Source organism: Anabrus simplex, chromosome 2 (genome assembly GCF_040414725.1).
Source record: "Anabrus simplex isolate iqAnaSimp1 chromosome 2, ASM4041472v1, whole genome shotgun sequence".
In the NCBI taxonomy this organism is placed as follows: domain Eukaryota; kingdom Metazoa; phylum Arthropoda; class Insecta; order Orthoptera; family Tettigoniidae; genus Anabrus; species Anabrus simplex.
This window is the reverse complement of record NC_090266.1, coordinates 983,387,827-983,400,360: the sequence shown is the minus strand read 5'-3', so window position 1 is coordinate 983,400,360 and position 12,534 is coordinate 983,387,827.

Sequence of the window (12,534 nt, the reverse complement as noted above, 5' to 3'; positions counted from 1 at the left end):
TGTCAAGACAGCCTACTAACGCTTTCTTCCCACTCCATCCCCAATAGAGCTGGAGAACACGTGTTGAAGCAGCTGCCAATCCGCGTGGACTATAGTTTAGCCATTTTTTAATTTTCTGTAGAACATTTGTTTTGTAAAAAATCTAAATCATTGTCATTTCCATTCGGATGGTTATTAATTTTAAAATATCATTTTTTGGCCATTTTCAATCCAATGAGCTGGTCTGCACTTATGGTTGAAAAGAATAGCTCGTTCCTCGAATTCTCAAGTTTCCTTTGAAAGAGATGAAGTAATTTCTACTGCGTTCACATTCTGTTTCTGCATTCTATTCCGAACGAAGAAACTATCAAATTAGGGAATACAATAGAGTCTCTGTAATCCAAAACTTCGCCAAGTCGACACGAGCCCTGGCCATGTGACATTTTCATTGTCAGAGAAAGTTCTAACCAACTCTTTAAAAGAAAATAAACAAAAGCAAGAATAACGATTCTATTTTCCAGGATTAATTTATTGATGTAAAAGATGGACTTTAAAGAAATTAATCATGCTTATAAATTGCTGCTCATCGAAAAGCAGGAGGATAGGTTACCCAGGAAAATAATGGACTCTGTTATGGAGGTTAAGAGAAGTAGAGACCGGGCAAGTTGGCTGTGAGGGTAGGAGCGCGCAGCTGTGAGCTCGCATCCGGGAGATTGTGGGTTCGAACCCCACTGTCGGCAGCCCTGAAAATGGTTTTCCGTGGTTTCCCATTTTCACACCAGGTAAATGCTGGGACTGTACCTTAATTAAGGCCACGGACGCTTCCTTCCCATTCCTAGGCCCTTTCCGTCCCATCGTCGCTATAAGACCTATCTGTGTTGGTGAGACGTAAAGCAACTAGCAAGAAAAGAGAAGTAGAGGAAGACCAAGAGGACGACGTTAAGTCTCAGTTTCTAACTATTTAAAGAGAAGAGGTATAGAAATAAACGAGGCCACAGAAGTAGTTTCAAACAGAGGATTGTGGCGGGGGTTAGTAAATTCACAGAAGCTTGCAGGCTGAACGCTCAAATACATAACAGTCTATAATGCTATTTGCTTTACGTTGCACCGGGCGAGTTGGCCGTGCACGTAGAGGCGCGTGGCTGTGAGCTTGCATCCGGGAGATAGTAGGTTCGAATCCCACTATCTCCCGATTACTGGATACTGGCCGCACTTAAGCGACTGCAGCTATCGAGCTCGGTAGTCTATAATGAAGATGCATTTACGCCTACTTATGTATGTATGTATGTATGTATGTATGTATGTATGTATCAGTAAAGTGCCTTTAATTTAATTTGTCTTTATTAACACAGAATTGTTTTTCTTTTAATATGCATTCCTAAGAGTAAATAGTATTGATTATATGTAAATGACAGTTTTAATTAAAATCCAGTAATCCGACAAGTGATGGTAACAAATATTTCGGACACTGAAAAGGAGGAGGATAGGTTACCCAGGAAAATAATGGACCCTGTTATGGAGGTTAAGAGAAGTAGAGACCGGGCGAGTTAGCTGTGCGGGTAGGAGCGCGCAGCTGTGAGCTCAGTATTGTGGCGGTGTCTGCTAATTTTATTATGGGGCCTCGGGAGAAGCAAGATAGCCTGGCTCCAGCCGCAAGTGATGTCACCGAGTTAGGGCCCCACCCGCTTGCCGCTGCAGCAACCATTCAGTTATGAGCCAAGCGCGCAAGGAGTACAACTCTGTTATCTCACTGCAAGCCTCACTGATGACGCACGAAAGAATGATGAGGTGAACGACCGGCAGGCCGGACGAAATTCAGTGGTTCACTTCTGCCAGCAATTGAGACTCTTCAGTTGAGTGGGTGCAGCTGTGGAACATTGGATCAATCGGTGGAAAATGAAGGCTGAGTGCTCGGTATGTGTGTGAGAGTGAAATGATGGCGAGTGCGGACAGTGATCGAAGACCACTGTGAGTGTACGGACTGTGTTCCAAATACCGTACAGAATTGTAAGATTCTGTTGCCTGCACGCAAGCTGTGGACTGTGTGATCGTGATAGTCTACAGCAAGCGTAATTGTGAACTGCTCTAGAATGTGACAGTCGTAGAGGAGTGCAGTCTGATTGTTCTAGCTTTTACGTGTCAGAGCGAATAGCTAGTGTGAATGAATCAGCGAGAGAGAGAGAAAGAGAGAGAGAGAGAGAGAGAGCGCCGGCGTGTATTGGTGTAATTTTTTGCCTGTGTAGTTATGTAAGAAATTATTAGTTAGTCAATAAATACTAGGGTAAATGCTACCGGTTTTTACAAATTAATTCGCTTTATGTCGCACCGACACATATAGGTCTTATGGAAACGATGGGGTAGGAGAGGAGGGGGAAGGAAGCGGCTATGGCCTTAATTAAGGTACAGCTCAAGCATTTGTCTGGTGTTGGGAAAACACGAAAACCATCTTTAGGGATCCCGAGAGTGGGGTTTGAATCCACTGCCTCCCGAATGCTAGCTCACAGCTGCGCGACCCTAACCGCACGTCAAACTTGCTCAATAAACCCTACCAGTTGTGGGTGCATTTACCTACCCGTCTTCGCCTTAAACTGGTATCGGAAGTGGGATAAACTGGTATTGTGACCGTTCGTGGACACGTATGGTTCGGAAAATGATAATCTTCTTCAGTTAGGCCTCGGCTAGAATTCAGTGGTTCGCGTGAAAATCCACTCAAGGGCATGGCCCTTCGAAGAGTACCGGTCACATCTCATCGAATGTTAATTGAGAGCTAATGCTTCTACGTCCTATCTAGTTATATCTAGGCTCTTAAATATCAGTCAAGAAATGACAACCACAATAAAAGTTTGGAAGGACATTAAATTTAATGAAATAATTCTAAGGATATATAACAATAATAATTTGAATAAGCAATATAACGGAGAAATATCACTATACAAATCCTATCACACTCTGTTGGTTCTGAAAAATCCATCTTTTAAACATTATTTAACATTAGGTCCAAATTTTAGAATAATTCGTGACAGTCTTTCAAATGCTTTCATAATGAAGAAAATTATTAATCACTCAAGAAAATCTGTCAATTATAAGTCTTTCACTTTTTTGTTTGTTTGTTCATCTTTAAATCACTTTTACCCGTAGCTTGCCTTCCCTGTTCTATCTATTCTGTCATTCAAATATCTACCTAGGTAATGAACAACTTGAATTCCCTTAACGGTCATTTCTCTAACATAATACGGAATCATATCTACTAATCAACCATGACACAAATAATTCCATAAATAAATGATCACAGTGCCCTTACTCTCATCTGGATACTCAACATTGCCGCACCTGGAAAATAACATCTACCAACTACTGACATAATCAAATAATACAATGTTAGACAGTCTGCGCTGAATCAGTTTCCTCTCCATGTTTGCTGAAATAATTCTAATGCTCAAATAACTACATCAAGCAATACTTCGAGTGCAAACATACAATAGCAGGTGACATCGACCCCAAAATACATCTGTCTACTGTTCGGATGTGTTAATTACCGAAGATCCTATCTATTCGTCCGCTCGTCTGTTCATTTACCTTATGCTGTGCCATAATTCATATCATGATAAATCCTATGCGCTCGACATTAATTTCTTCGAAATACCTTAGATTCCAGCGTTATATTACATCGCTTGTCTATCCAATATTTAAAATACGCGGCGAACATTTCATTCAACAACATTATTCTGACTCATTGACCATCTCGAAGATTAAACATACCACCGTAGCATGCAATTCAATAAATCTCATTCACAATCATTACCGCACCAAATCATAACATCTGACGACTCTACGCTCGCCATACTACATCAAAATGTGCACCACATCAACATTATTACTCGAATAAAACAAGCATAGGCATCGAAGAGCCTTAGTTCCACGCATATGAACATCACACAATTCCTACTGAATAAACACTTCATCAGCGTTCAGCGGAACAAGTCATACAAGAGGATCACAACATTAATAATATTACACACACACACATTCAGAGAACTGACCTGCAAACACTCGATATCATATTACTACGATTAACTTCCACAATTAGTTCACTAGTATAAGAGCAACGAATGAAACATAATCGCGCCTAACTCTATTAAACGCTGACGGTAAGCTGAAACCCTATCTCGTAAACGGTCAGACCAACACTTCACAAAATAACATCCGACCCGTTAGGTTATTCAAGTCGTTTCTTAAAAGTCACCTGTATGTGATGACAAAATCTAACTCTACAATAAGCTGCTACAACTAGGACAAGGAAAGACAATACATGGGTACTTAACGTTGAAGACGCAGACGTTCATCCCATCCTTCAAGTTGCAATATTTCAGGACATCTGTTTTATGTTATTTCGGTCATTTCAGCAGAGTTCGTATCCATCAGGGATCCAGTTAGTTTAAGCACACATCTCCATCTTATTGATGTTCTGGATCACAATTATCAATAATCTTCCTGCCTTCCAACCCTGAAACTTGTACAAAGTTTATTAGACAGAGTTTAAACAGACCTTATATCCACACTTTCATTTACTGACACTCGCCTGCATGTATCGGTGCCGTATAATCAATTATTAATCTTATTTAAGCTATATGATCTCTCAAAATCCTGCAGATTTCCTCAGGTTTTAGCATACATCAGAGCTGTTCTCAATATCGACCTACTATCTGCTTTTTCTTCATTCATTGTAAAAAAACTAAAATTCCATTTTAATTATCTCACAATAATAATTGGTTCGCATTTCATGATTCATAAAACTACCATATTATTCTCTCCATTACACATGTTTCTGACATTTGAGGAACTTTGACATTACAGTCACTCTCTTCACTCGCAGAACTTCGCAAAGGAAGACATTCTACCATTTATTTACTTTCCACATGATACGTCACTTCGCACACGCCTTCTTGTTGGTTAACCGTGCATGATTTTAAGTTATTCCATGGCCTCCGCTATGACGTTTCCCGGACTAAATGTTATGTAAGACCTTTTCTCTTCACAGCTGTTGACATAATTTCTCATTACTGATCTCTGCTTTGTATCTGAATTATTCTTAACTCAATCTTCTGTATACCACGGGGTTCTGAGCTTGATTTTTCTACTTCATTCCGTAAGATTCAGCATAAATATGCGAGTTGTATCGGCTTTCATGCGTGATGGAACGCATAAGCTGGCCGCACTCCGGCGAATCACGTACATCTGCGCCGTTCTTTTTAATCTGTTTTGTTTTATAACTTTCAATGAATCCTTCGCTCTCGACCTCGACATCATTGAAAGGTTATATTCCGCCCTTGCTTGGAAAGAAATTTCGAGCATCGAGAGAAATTTCTCCTTATGTATGATTCTAGATAACAGGATTCCTCCTTCCTCTTCTTTTCACAAAGTGATGTTAATGTCTGACTTCATCTCCGAACAACTCGCAATTTATTTTCTTCATATCGAGACTTGTCAACTTCTCCATAGTATCCCAACATCCTTACTTTCGCTGGTATACTTCACAGTGAGTTCCGCAGCTGTCTTCTCCTTCTGTAAGATTATCTTCACTCAGTTCATCACCCGTCGTATAATCTTCGAGAATGATGTTGGCTTCTTCTTCTTCTCCTTCACTGGTAATGGGGATGTGGTATTGCCTTAAGTTTGCCGAGTTGTATATAGATACATTCTTGGAGTCCAGACTTTGAATCTTGTAAGCATTATTGCCTAGAACTTCTATAATCTTGAATGGCCCAATATATAAATGAGCTAACTTAGAAAAGAATCTTGTCTTAGGGTCAGAAATAGCAGGTTTCTTTATTAAAACGTAAGTTCTAATTTCCAGTGGTTTTCGAAATCTTCTACATCTTAATTTCTTCGTTCGCTTTTCTGGTTGCTTTATCATGCGCAACCGAGCTTGTCGAACGTTTTCTTCGGCATCAGGTAATTCATCCGCAGGTCTATGAATAATATCGTTCCAAGGACGTTTAGGATGACGATTCATATGAATTATACTGGGGATATTGTCTATGGACTCGTGCCACGTGTTATTTATACACTCTGCAATCGTCGGCAGAAATGTTGCCCATGCCCAATGACGTTCCGGACAGAAGATCCTACAATGTTTTGATATCTCTCGCATAATTCTTTCAGCAGCATTCGATTCCGGATGCCGTACTGAACTGAACTTATGCTGTATGTTCATTCTCTTTAGCGCTTCGGAAAACTCTTTAGATGTGAACTGAGTTCCATGGTCAGTAATAATGCAGTTCGGCTTTCCCATCTCCGGGATTACATGTCTCTCTAAACTTCTGATAATGGATTTTGAATTGGCCTTTCTAATCGGCTGCAGAGGCACAACTTTTGACATGAGATCTAAAACCACAAGAATGAACTGGTTCCCACGTTTGGTAACCGGTAACATTCCGTACAAATCTATTGCGAATATCTCTTTCGGTTTCTCCGGTATTATGCGGATTGGATGCTGGTAAAGGAGCATAGATCTGTGCTTTACACGTTGACAAATGTCATACGTTTTAACCATCTTCCTTATGGATCTTCTAAGTCCAACCCACGTGAACGTCTCTCCAACGGTTGCTATCAGCTTATCTACTCCACCGTGACCAATCATACCATGCACGTACCATATCAGTCTACATCTTAGTTTACGCGGGACGACTACTCTCAGTTTCTTCCTCTCTTTATCCACGAATTTATACAACAGGTTATTGTCATAAATATACTCAGCTGTTGACGTATTTATCTCTTGATTTTCCGGATCATTATTGGCTCCTTGACATTTCTCAATTATTGCTCTCAAATAATAGTCATCCAACTGTAACTCCGACAAAAGTTTTAAATCTTGAAGACACTCCTCGTCCTCACCTGTCATCTCTATGACATTTATATCCCGTACGTCTTCTGGCGGGTTCCTGCTCAAGCTATCAGCTAGTATGTTAGACTTTACAGTGCAATATTCTATCTGGAGATCAAACTGTTGCGCATATAACTCCCATCTGGAGACCCTTTCACTTGATAACGACGATTTCAACACAAATGTCAGAGCCTTATGGTCGGTTCTTATAACAATCGGATACCCATAAATTATTTTCTTCCATGTTTGCAACGCATAGATGATTACCAACATTTCCAGCTCCGTAGAGGTGTATTTCATTTCATGGGAACGCAGCTTTCGGCTCACAAATGCTAAATATGTCTTTGCACCATTCTCAACTTCGTCTTCTTGAAATAAAGCGGTTCCCACTCCAACAAGCGATGCGTCCGACTGTATAATAAATTTCAGATTAAAATTTGGATAGCCTAATTTGATACTATTGACCATTAGATCCTTTAACTTAGTGAAAGCGTCGTGATGGAGATTCATTCCAATGCCATCGGTTATTGGTTTTTAATAAGTCCTGTAACGGTGCCACAGTGTCTGTTTAGCCTGGACAGTGGTTAACAAAAAAGTTCGTCATACCCAGGAATTGTCGAATGTGTTTGATTCTCCTTGGTACTGGGAATTCGCATATGGCTTGAATTTTCAAGGGATTCGGTTTAACACCGGATCCATCGATCATGTGGCCGACAAAAAGAATCGCTGTTTGGCAAAACTTGGACTTGGTCCTGTTAATCTTATCTCCTGGTTCGTTTAAGTTAGCCAGCAAACGTTCCAGTTTCCCTACGTGCTCTTCGAATGTCGCGGTCGCTAGGTCAGTGTCATCGACATACATAGTAATGAACTCTTTGACTTCAGGGTCCAAGTTCCTGTCCAAAGCTCGGATCAACGCTGCCCCAGAGTTGCGGATCCCGAACGGAAGCCTCTCAAATACCTACGTCTGATTATCAAATAAAAATCCGGTGAATAGCTTAGACTTTCCTTCCAAAATTATATGATAGTATGATGATGTTAGGTCTAATATTGTGAAGAATCTCATTCCCTTAAATCTTTTGATAATCTCTTTGATTAGTAGTGCTATATCGTATTCCGGTATCACCCTCAAGTTCAGCTGTCGCGCATCCAGGCACAGACGAATCGATCCGTTACTTTTCCTTACTATTACTAACGGACTGATGTAGGGAGAATGCATTTTCGAAATAATCCCATTCTCAATCATTTCCTGGATGACTTTTTTAGCTTCTGGCGTATACTTGTCAGGTACCGGGTATGGTTTTGATTTGAGTGGTCTCCAATCATTCACCAACAGCTTATACTCAAAATTCTTTATTGCACCTGGTTGTTTTTTAAACGCGCTATCATATTTGTTCAGTAAACTTATTATTATCTTCCTTTGTTTGGCAGTACCTCCTATTCCTTCCTCGGTTGCAACTTCTTGTGAGACTTCTTGATCATACCTCTCCATTATCTCTTCCATTAATTGCATCACACTTTCTACCGAGATATTCATAGTCTTGTGCAATTCACACATCATTTATTTTCAACCTTAGCCGTGACATACATTTGTTCCCCATTATTGTTCCTAATTCGAAATTCCTCTCTATTTAAGTCGATGATAATATTATTTTCTCTTATAAAATCCGAACCAATGATTAAATTATGTCGAATTTTGTCCATCACGAAAAAGAATGTTCAATTTTAATTTTTCCAATTTCAACCGGCAGATATGTTTGTACTTTACACCTGGCAACTTTATTCGGTACGATTCCTCTTATTTTCACGTTTGCCACTGGTATTATGGGAATTCGCGCTCTACGTTGCAGCTCAGTGAAAAGCAACTTGGAGATTATACTGATGCTGGCGCCTGTGTCTAATAATGAAGATATTTTGATGCCCAATACTGTCACTAAGATAATGGGAAGTCCTCTTTTTGTCTCAATTCCATCCGATTGACGATCTTCTAGTAGTTCTTCGGGTTCAAACTCCCAAGATTCGATGTTCTTAACTATCCCGTCATGTTGCTTATCCACTTGTTCTCTACTATCTAACTCATTTTCTCCCGATCCCAAAATGACGTTTTTTCACCCTGTTCCTTTCCTTAGGGTTATTATCGAAAGGTACTGCTCCAGGATTGAGCACCTTATTCACAGCATCCTTCTTTTGTTGCTGTTGATATTGTAAGTTTGTTGCGCCTACGCAATCTGCGTTCATTTTCTGGTTTTGTATCGCATCTTTCCATCGCTTTGTTTCTCGCTGCCGCTTCAATTCCTCAAGGTATTTCCTTTTCTCTTGATCGATATCCACTTGTTGATTTTCATTTCTCTGACTCGGTCTCCCTTGACTCCTATTCCTCTGATATGGCCACCTATCTCGATGATAATTCCATCGCGATGTCCTTCTAAATCGTGGATATCTTCTGTTTTCATTTTGAGGCGGTATCCGTCTCCAATATTGCTGGCTATCTTCTTGGTTTCTATATCTTTCCTGTTTTCCTCCTTCCGCACAATGGCACTGATTACTTCCTCTACGTATTTCTTCTGGTTCTACAGGCGTTGTAACGTCCACGGTTGGATCTACATGCCTCACTATCCGGTTGCCAGCCTGCGTATTTGTACAATCAAGTTGCCTTAAGATCGCTTCGGCATGTACCGCGGCCTGTACATTTGCTGCTGTCAATAATCGTTGGACATCCGGAGGAAACTGCTTGATTATGGCTCGGGCCATTTCTAACACCGTTGGCGGTGAATCTAACTCTTTTAACCGATGAAACTGCATGGTGAAATAATCAGAGAAACAGCTTGGTCCACCAAGAGAATATTTCTTGGAGTACAATTCTAATCTGACGTTTTGCTGAACGTCTATGCCCCAAAATCTTTCTAAGAATGCCTGTTTGAATCCAGCGTAGTCCTCGAAGATGTACCTAAATGCCTTATACCAAAATAATGGTGCTTCGTCTAGGTGTCGTTCTACTGCTTTAAGTTGCCTTTCTGGTACTATTTTAGCCTCTCGGAAGTATTCCTCGATCTCCCGAATAAATCCACGAGGAGTCATGCCAGACTTATGTTTCCTGTGAATTTCTTCGGTTTATCCTCATTCGTGCTAATAACGTTAATTATCTGGGTTCCGCTTCCCATGTGAGTAACGCTGTTTTCGCTACTGTCGGTATTATACATTGGTATTTCAAATTGATATTCTGCCTCTGTCCTTCTTTCATTATCAGTCGATGACTGTCTTTCCATACTAGCCTATACAAGCTTCTTAGTTGCTTCATTATCAATTTTCATATTTTGTGTGTCTTTTTTACCGCCTCTAATTCATCACTTCTTCATTTGCTGGCCGTAAGGGTTCGATTTTTATCCGACTCTTCAGTAATTGAGTTGAACTTACTATTAATGTGCTCCTTTGCCGTCGTCATCTCCTCGTAAAACTTTCTATTAGCTTCTTCAGTTTCTTGCGATATATTCTTAAACTTATCCTCCCAGCTGGTAATTGATTCGACTATCTTCTCTTGCATCGTAATCACTTCCTCTTTCAACTCTTTTATGTCGTGGTCAACTTTCGCCTGAATATCATTAACATTTATTTTTAATTCGGCCTTCAGTTCAGCAAACCTCTCATTAATTTCTTTCCTGTTCTCATTAATAGCCATCGTTACTTCATTTCTTAAATTCTTCATGTCTTCTTGTATTTCGGATTGTATTTGGAACATTCGTGACCCCAGCTATTTCATCTCTTCCTGCATTACTTTTGAGTTTTGTTGAACCACTTCGGTAACACTGCGTTGATTTTCTCTAATTTCTCTGCTAGTGGCCTCTTGCCTTTCCTCATTTTCCTTCCGCATTTCCTTTGCAGTTCTTTCTTGCGATTCTCGTATTTCCTTCATGGTAGTCTCTTGTGGTTCTCGCATTTCCTTTGCAGTTATTTCTTGTGTTTCTTGCATTCTTTTTACAGTAGCTTCTTGAGCTTCATGTAACTCAAGCATTTCTTTCGCGGCAACTTCCTGTGACTCTTGTACCTTCGTCATACTTCCTGCCAATTCCTCTAGTAACACTTTAACTTGCACCAGCGACGCCATTGTTATTTCGTTATAAATAATTGAGTGTTTTAAAATGTCTCTAAGTTTCTTACCAGTTCCTCAAATGTCGCCCTATACCTATGACTATTTCTACCTCAACTAACAACAACCAAAGGTTAATAGCCTAGATCATGATGAACCCGAAACTCATACCGAAACGACCAATAACTACCATAACAGACATGAATGAACAAATAATTCGAACTTTAACCAACAGAGCTAACATTCCTGGTTTATCCTTCAAAATCTTATTTGCCTAATTGAACTTTCTTATAATCATCATCTCTCTTCGTATCATGTATTTTCCAACTATATATATGAGTTTAATACCATATTACATGACCACGTTTAAGCCTCAGCCCGTATATTCCTCGCCAATATTATTATTCCCTCGGAGGACATCAAAATCATCATGTAAAACATACTCGATCCCCACGTTGGGCGCCATAAAACTTTTACATATAGTATGTGACCGTTCGTGGAAGCGTATGGTTCGGAAAATGAAAATCTTCTTCAGTTAGGCCTCGGCTAGAATTCAGCGGTATGCGTGAAAATCCACTCAAGGGCATGGCCCTTCGAGGAGTACCGGTCACATCTCATCAAATGTTAATTGAGAGCTAATGATACTACGTCCTATCTAGTTATATCTAGGCTCTTAAATATCAGTCAAGAAATGACAACCACAATAAAAGTTTTAAAGGACATCAAATTTAGTGAAATAATTCTAAGGATACATAATAATAATAATTTCAATAAGCAATATAACGGAGAAATATCACTATACAAATCCTATCACACTCTGTTGGTTCTGAAAAATCCATCTTTTAAACATTATTTAACATTAGGTCCAAATTTTAGAATAATACGTGACAGTCTTTCAAATGCTTTCATAATGAAGAAAATTATTAATCACTCAAGAAAATCTGTCAATTATAAGTCTTTCACTTTTTTGTTTGTTTGTTCATCTTTAAATCACTTTTACCCGTAGCTTGCCTTCCCTGTTCTATCTATTCTGTCATTCAAATATCTACCTAGGTAATGAACAACTTGAATTCCCTTAACGGTCATTTCTCTAACATAATACGGAATCATATCTACTAATCAACCATGACACAAATAATTCCATAAATAAATGATCACAGTGCCCTTACTCTCATCTGGATACTCAGCATTGCCGCACCTGGAAAATAACATCTACCAACTACTGACATAATCAAATAATACAATGTTAGACAGTCTGCGCTGAATCAGTTTCCTCTCCATGTTTGCTGAAATAATTCTAATGCTCAAATAACTACATCAAGCAATACTTCGAGTGCAAACATACAATAGCAGGTGACATCGATCCCAAAATACATCTGTCTACTGTTCGGATGTGTTAATTACCGAGGATCCTATCTATTCGTCCGCTCAACTGTTCATTTACCTTATGCTGTGCCATAATTCATATCATGATAAATCTTATGCGCTCGACATTAATTTCTTCGAAATACCTTAGATTCCAGCGTTATATTACATCGCTTGTCTATCCAATATTTAAAATACGCGGCGAACATTTCATTCAACAACATTA